This window comes from Mus pahari, chromosome 2, assembly GCF_900095145.1.
Source record: "Mus pahari chromosome 2, PAHARI_EIJ_v1.1, whole genome shotgun sequence".
Taxonomy (NCBI): domain Eukaryota; kingdom Metazoa; phylum Chordata; class Mammalia; order Rodentia; family Muridae; genus Mus; species Mus pahari.
Genome location: NC_034591.1, coordinates 143891420 through 143899957, shown reverse-complemented (window position 1 = coordinate 143899957; position 8538 = coordinate 143891420). Strand labels below are relative to the sequence as shown.

General features: G+C 37.5%; 1 pseudogene; it reads left to right on the top strand.

Moving 5' to 3' along the window:
* Positions 1–715: 715 nt before the first annotated feature.
* The window catches only part of LOC110315558, a 9795-nt pseudogene continuing 1972 nt past the window's right edge, over positions 716–8538 (top strand).

Below are 8538 nucleotides of genomic sequence, written 5' to 3'. Positions count from 1 at the left end.
TTGCTAATGTTGTTGCTTTGCACAGGGAGGAAACTAGAGAGCTTAGACTCAGGGATTTCTACCTTTCCTTTCCCTTCTCTATCCTCCCTTCTTAGGTAAAGGAAACGGGGGTGGAAGAGAAAAAGAGGGGTATAGCAGTATCACAGAAATTAGAGGAATAGACAAACAGGGAATATGTTATCAAGTTTAGTCTTAAACATAACATTGTATAGCCATATCTTACATTGGTAAAAATCTTTATAATTGATGCAAATTGAAGTTATATATTTACATTGGTACAGCATTTATAGATTGGTGTAGATTTAAGGTTTTCATTACTGTGAATTTCTTGCATTGATGCAAAGTTTGAAATTAATGTTCTTACTCTCTGACAGGCATTGTGTCTATGCAACTTATCCAGAATATAAAGCTTAAATCCAGTCCTTCTAATAACTGACATTACAAACTGTCCAGGATGATTGAGTAATGCAAGTTAAAGGTCAGATAGTAAACCCATAGTTATACTATATTCTGATTTGATTATAATAAAGTGTTTTTAATTTACTCAACTATAAATGAATAAGAGTAGTTAAGTTTAACAGTTCAGATATATTTTACATAGTTAAATAGTCTTCAAAAGTCAACAGAATGAGATATATGGGCATTTCATTATTAAAGATCATTTGACTAGGGCACCTGGCTGTTTTTCTGGGAATCACCAAGATTACAGAAGTCAATGACCGTCCCTGCTGCAGAGGAGCTGGACTCCTTCAAGGACAGCGACTTGCAAAATTTAGCCAAAAGGTTGGGCCTCTAGGCTAACCCAAAGGCAGACAAGTTGTTAAGAGCCTTGAAAGCACACCTGAATCCAGAAACAAGGAAAGAAAATAAAAATCAGAATGAAAATCAATCGTCTGCATTCTCCATTGATGAGACTGAGGTGCAGGTTAGCAGTGAGGAACAAGCTGAGACGGAATCAGGGGGTCATGTCACCAAAACGAGGAGCAGGATGCCCAAGACCATCCATGGAATCCCTACCTCCCAGGATCATTTGGAGATGAAAGGAACTGATAGTACTAACTTCCAAAATCAGGAAAATCAAGACCTCAGAGCTACTGTAAAAGTTCTGTAGCTGCCTGCGGCCACACAAAATGGGTTCCTGAGTGGAAGGCTGGAGCTGTAAGGGAGGACAGGGTGAGAGAAGAAATGAGCCCAAGACAGATTCCATCAAGGCCCAATGTTTACTAAGAGTCTGTGCTTATAAAGGGGGAAGGCCCTGCCGTGCCAGGCTTCTTGATGCTTTGTTGCCAAGTTGTTAGCACTTAGTCTGCTAGAGCTGTTAGCATTAGGTTGCCAATTCGACAGGTTATCGGCTATCTCAGGAAGACAGGTTCAGCCTCTCAGCAGGTAGTGGTGTCTTGGAAAAGAGCAGTGCAGGTGACAGAACAATAGAATGAGGACTCCACCCTAGGTGGTCTCATTCAGTGGCAGAATAGGTCTGAGTCAACCTGCTCAAGTCTGGGGAGGCTACAATTCCTCCCTAAATATATAATAAAAATTAGCTGGACTGGGACATAAAATTATTTATGATCCATGGTCCTGCCTGGGAATTATGGTGGCTGGCGGCCGTGCCTGGCTTGGGAATGAGATTTTCTATGAACTATTCTTATCTGTCAAGGAAGTATGTGCAGCTTGCTTATGTTTATTTTGCACAAACATGGCTCTATGGTGTAATTATGAATAAACCACGGCCTCTTAGCACATACCTCTGTCTTAGATTGATATAGTTCAGAAACCTCAGTAGCCAGTCATTGACTAACCAGCCCTCAGAGCATACCTTATTCCCAAACAGACCAAAGCCACAATATGTACTCAATGTATCTCTTCAAAAAAATGAATTTCTGCCACCTGGGCTTGCTAAAGGCAAGACTGTAGGGCAGTAACTGACCTACTTGAAATACAAAGCTTAGAACTAAAAAGCAACAGGATAAAGGCTTTCTGTGGGGGAAGTCCAGGTACTCTATTCAGCTGCAAACTAGCAATGATCAAGCTCAAACTCTGGCCTCCCAGTGTGGGGGAGGTGGCTTTGAGAATCAACAGAAAAGCTGTTACTTCTCATGTAAATAGGCTATGCTCTAAGTTAACTCTGCTAGCTAATAAAGATTTCTAGCTATCTTCATAATAGGAATCTCTAATATTGGAATTATTACTAGACCAGTTCAAGATTGAGTTAGAATAACTGGTCACATTAAAGGAAAGAGAAGAGTCATTATAACCCCTTTTGAATATTTTTTAAAGATTTATTTATTTACTTATTCATTTATTTAATGTATGTGAGTACACTGTAGTTGTCTTTAGACACCAGAAGAGGGCATCAGGGAATTTGAACTCAGGACCTTTGGAAGAGCAGTCAATATTCTTACCCGCTGAGCCATCTCACCAGCCCTTGAATAATTTTTTTTAAATCAGTTTCCATGGTTTCTAATATTCTCTGTCCCATAAGGTTAAAAGCTTGAAGCAAGGCAGCTTAGCTTGTCTAATCTGGGACAAAGGCAAGCAAATACAGTTTTCCCAATACAGTTTTCTTGTCACCATAGTCAGGGCACTCAGCAAACTTACAGATCAGCCTGTCACACGAATCATTCTGGCAACTGTCATGCTCCTGCAGCATTCTGTGGAGAAAACACAAGCATGCCCTCTTCCCCATATTAAGTACATGTTCGGTATCATGCCACATGCCAATAAGTGGATCCTTTCCATCTCACCTAGACATGAGTGTGCCTAGTTTTAAGATACTATAAGGCACTCAGCAACTTCTTTGACATCCAAATTTTAAAATTTAAAAATAAAAAATGTGATTAAAATAATGTGCACGGGGATATAATTCCTCCCCTTCTTTGTTTTTTAAAGAAGATATAGTTTTTAAAGTTTCACAATACCTTGTCCTTGAGAATTATAAAACGTCTCAGTAACATGGGTAACATTAAATTGTTGACAAAGCATCTCAAATACTTGACTGTAGTAGCCAGTTCCAATACCTGTTTTAATCTGATTTGGAACACAAGCATAAAAAAATTAGCATAAGCAATGACTAATTACACTTTTAGTTCCTTCTCTTGTAGAGCAGTAGAAAGCCTAAAAAGGTATCATTAGTCACATGTGCGTGTTTTATTTACTTATTTTTAAATCAGAAATAATAGTATCCATTTGCAATAATTGATTAAGTATAAGTCTTTAAGAATTAACACCATCATGTGGAACAGGTAGAAACTGAGGACACTGAGAACAAATTTTTACAATTTGACATGTACATTCTCTAAATACTAAAATATTATTTTCAGTCATTACTATTTTGACAATGTAAAGAATGACATTATATGGCCAATTATTCTTGAATTGTAGGACCACCTCTCGAGGAACTCCCTCTGGTCCTCAGGTCACAGGAGTGGGTGTCCCGCAGAAACATGACAGAGAAGCAGTCTTGATGTAATCACACGAGGTACTTTAATGGCAGAGCTCTGGGTGGACTCGTATCTCACGCAGGAGACAGAGAAGTCAACCACGAGACCCAAAAGCTTGGGGTCTTTATAGGGTAAGGGTCTGAGGTTGGGGAGATTTGGCACGGTTACATGCGATTGGTTCATTCAAACATAGCAAGTCAGCAGAATAGAGGGCTGGGGAGCCAGAGACCTGGGACTTATCAGAGTGACCATGCATCCGAGTAATTTACAACTCCAGGCACTTTTAAGCTTCCTTTTCCTGCTTCTCTCTCTCTTGTCTCTGTGGTTAATTGATTCTGGTTTCAAGGTAGCCCAGGCTGTCTTTAAGTTTACATTAAAGGAACCCTTTATGTCTCACATTATTTGAACCTTAAATTCTCAGTGTCAGGCTTCTNAGTTCACAAAACAACAAAACACCTCATAAGTTACATGAATCCTAGGCCCTAAATTTCATTTCTGAGGGCTTTTTAAAAGAAAATCCATAAGGAAGGGGGAGGAGGAGGGAGTTCACAAAGAGAGTTGGGGTTTACAGCTCTTCTCCAGCAGAGCTGTCCTTGGTAACATATGGCTCATTTAAACACACCAAGGCTGTTGGTGGCAGGAAATTCCAAAGGCCTGAGGTTTATTGGGGGCAGCTGGTCACCTGGTTGATGTATGATTCTCAGTGAACAAGGAGGGTGCCTTCCTGCCAGATAGCTGTGGAGTTAGCCTGATAGCCCAGTTCCTGCATTCTTTTCCTTATCTTTATGGCCGGGCTTGTATTTCAGTGTCCAGCCCTGGGTCTTTGAATTTTTGAAACTTACTCATTTAATTTTACATTTCCAAACTTTGAATTTATATAATTTTTCCTTTCAGAATAAGGCCAATAATCTGCCTGGGATATAAATCTAGCATGGCATTGCCTTAAGAAGTCTTGTCCAGGCAATCTAGAATGAATTCTTAAATGTCTAAAGGCAGTCTCCTTAAAAGAACAGCATTTTTTCTTATGAGTTGTATATGCGTAAACAATTGCAAATTTGAGAATTCATAGTATCTAAGACATGAACGATTTTAAGCAATTGTAAACGCTGAGCTATATATGTATACATTTATATGTTGACTATTAATATACAAATTAAAGCTTGATTATTCAACATTTTAAGACACTGTCTACAGCACACAATTTAATTATTTGTGCTGAAGCAGGAGGAAACTCAAAAGAATAAACATGTGATCCAATCACATATACTTTTCTCTCATAGAAAGGCTGTTTTTAAATACAGTAAATAGGATGCATGCATGCATGAATTTATAGAAAATACAAAAGCGTGCATGAAAGAAATTTTTAACAACTTATCTTTAGGATAATGATTATCAATTTTATCAAAAAGTTTGTTGTGCAATAGGCCAAATATCAATATTCTACAATAACCAATTTAATTGCTGTTTGGAACAAGGAACAGATGTTTCATCAGGTTTTTAAGACACATCTTTTGTTGTTGTTTTTCTAAAATACATGAATTTATCTTAATATTCTTTATTAGCACCACAGCAGCCTTATAATAGAATGTTAAAACTTTACTTAGAGATGAAGAAAGATGATTTTACATTAATTTTCTCTTTTGCCAAAGAATTGTTGTGGGCACATTTAATAGCAACTAAAATAAGCAGTTAATATTTGATTACCAGTGATAATAATTGATAACAATTATAAAAGCTTCCTCTATTTTCTGCAAAGCCTTTTGTTCTTTACCAGTTAATTTGTATCTCTCTAGAGAGCATCTAACAAAGGTTTAAGTCACCGTAAGACCTTAAGGTGAGGTCTTAGCCAATTAACATCTGGAAGCTTTTGAAAATAATTTGAGGTAAGCAAATCACCTTTTCTTTCTTAAATTTTTTGTACCACAATTTTCTAGTATAACTAAGACCCTAAATATTACAAAGATATTGCCTCTGAATCTTTTCTGGAGCAACAGCTACTCCCCAGAACTTTAAAGTTTGTTCTGTGAGAGCAAAGATTTGAAGTAAACTTTTCTTTGGAGGCATTAGCTAATAAAATAATTTCCATTTATGAAACAATATACACTGAAAGATTCAAACTCTTAGCTTCTTGTATTGAAGCAGAGACAATAAAAATTTTTCTTACATAATGTAAGACTATTAGCCATACCTAGGAACAAAACATTTTAATGGTTTCAAGCTCATTAGAAGCAAACTCTTTACAATTATCAGGATGCAAAGGAAAAAAACAAACTTCCAAATCTATAATAATTTTATATGGAGTAGGCAAGACTCTATAAGTCCTACATCTTCATTGACTTTTATACTTTATTTAGAACAACATCTGGATAGATCTGCAACAATGTTGTTTTAGCTAAAAAGAAATTCCCCTGAAGGCAGGGAGAGGTGAGGTCCCAAGAAAGTCCCTAGGCATGGTTTGCAAAACAAAAGAAACACCACACAAGCCACACAAGCCTTGCTGAGGTTGCTCTAAGCAACCTCAAATGTAAATATTTCTTGATCTGAGTCTACTGCCTGATTCCTGGCCCTGTAATGAGGAACAATTTGACTGTCCATTTCTCCAATTTTGGACAGTCTTTCTTAAGATGAGTTTACTTAAAACATTCCTTATAACTTTTGTATTGTGAAAAAATTGTTTGTACTGTAATCCCCTGCAAGGCAGCAACCATAGCCAAACTGATTATATGAGAGTCCAATTTTTGCACAAAGACAAATATATCTAGATAAGTCTGTTTTTGCTTTGTATGGCTGGATGGCTGCAATGATCTGCATTAGCACTCTCATAAGATGATTACTCTTGTAATCATCCTAATTACAATATACAGGTGAGTTAAAAATCTTAAATTTGTGATCAAACTGCAAACTGTAGTCAATGGAACATTGGCAATTTTAACCATAATTTTTAAGTTTCTTTTTTGTTTGTTTGTTTTTGTTTTTTTTGTTTTTTGATTTTTTGTTTTTTGTTTTTGTTTTTCGAGACAGGATTTCTCTGTGCAGTCCTGGCTGTCCTGGAACTCACTCTGTAGACCAGACTGGCCTCAAACTCAGAAATCCACCTGCCTCTGCCTCCCAAGTGCTGGGATTACAGGCATGTGCCAACACTGCCCAGCCTAAGTTTCTTATGCAATGTTAGAATATATATAAAACTTTTGGTAAGCAAAACCCAATTTTAAATAATTTTTTATCTTAAATACATCACTTTAATGTTATGAAGTTTGGCTGCCAATTTATACATATGAATGTATGACAGTGCAAATTTTAATGTTTCATTAAAGAGACATTGTTTTAAATCTTATCTCTAATAAGTCTACATTCTAGGATAAGAATTACATAAAATATTATCCCAATTTAGAAGTATCCTAGAGGCCTATTTTTGGGGGCTGGTTTATGCCACATGTTGTTGTTTAAAACTACTCCAACCCTGAGTTACCCATTTAAAGCTAACTTTCTTGTTACCAATGTTACACCTTCTTAATCATACCCAATAACTTATAAGTCAATACTTTATGACCAAGACATGAAGACCATATTTATACCTTTATGACCAGTCAAAAACCAAATGAAGTGGCTACATGAATCTTATAAATTTAGACCAATTAAAGAATTTTACTTTTTCTACCTATAATTTAAAGATAAAAAGCACTTTGTCATTTGCTGAACCCAATAATCACAATTGCAGAGATTTTTTTTCCTTAGGAAAAAACAACTATCAGCCTTCTTTCTTTTTTTTTTTTTTAACCTTAGAACTAAAAAGTTGCAGACTCTTTAAAAAAAACAAAACAAAACAAAACAGTTTTTCAGCAGGAGTTATCCTACTGTGCATTACTCCTGGCTAAGGTGTGGGGCAACTTAAATCAGCCTCTGCTGTGTAAACTGATACTGAATCAAGAGATGGATAGCCAACAGGTAAAAGTTTTAACCATTTTTTTTTCTTTTCAACATGAAACATAGAACAACAGTCATTTATACAACGAAACCAAAACAGACATGAATTGACACGTGGACATATTGGTGCACCAAACACAGACAATACAGAGAAGGTAGAGAACTTGATGTAACCAGAACTAAGAGTGTCTCCTGCAGGGGCCAGAAAGAAGCCCTTACGTCTCCGGATTTCCCTCTGTCCCTGGGAGAGTTCTGAAATCCATTTTCCCTCCCCCCACCTCATGTCATTTGTATATCTCCATATCATTTTGTTTTATTTTATTGTATTGTATTATTTTAAGCCTTACTCCTCTCACCTGATGCAGTTCTTGACTGTGGACAAATGCCTGTTTAAAAATTTTTCTTTTTCACTCCCATTTTCCACTGTCAACCCCTAGCTGATATCAGTGCTGGGCCAATGCTGACTCAGTCTAGCCTGTATCCTTTCACACCTATAGCAACCATTTTGAAAAGATGAAGTTTAAAGCCAGCACTAGCATGAATACAAAATGTTGCTTACTGTGCCGGATACACCTTCTTCTTAATCTTCTCATAGAGCTCTACCTAGACAATATTCTCTCAGTTGGTCCTCCCGTACTCAGGTTCCTGTTCTGACACCACTTGTAGCCTCCTGCAGCCACGTGAAATGGGTTCCTGAGTGGGAGGCTGGAGCTGTAAGGGAGGAAATGGCAAGAGAAGAAACAAGGCCAAGACAGATTCCATCAAAGCCCAGTGTTTACTAAGAGTTTGTGCTTATAAAGGGGGAAAGCCATCGACTGCCATGCCAGGCTTCTTGATGCTTTGTTGCCAAGTTGTTAGCACTTAGTCTGCTAGAGCTGTTAGCATTAGGTCACCTATCTCAGGAAGACAGGTTCAGTATCTCCGAGGGTAGTGGCATCTTGGAGAAGAGCAGCACAGGTGACAGAACAATAGACTGAAGACTCCACCCTAGATGGTCACTGCTCCGGGAGGCTGGCGGTTCTTCAGAAAATTGGACATAGTACTACCAGAGGACCCAGCAATACCTCTTCTGGGCATATACCAGAAGATCTTCCAACTGGTAATAAGGACACTTGCTCCACTATGTTCATAGCAGCCTTATTTATAATAGCCAGAAGCTGGAAAGAACCCAGAT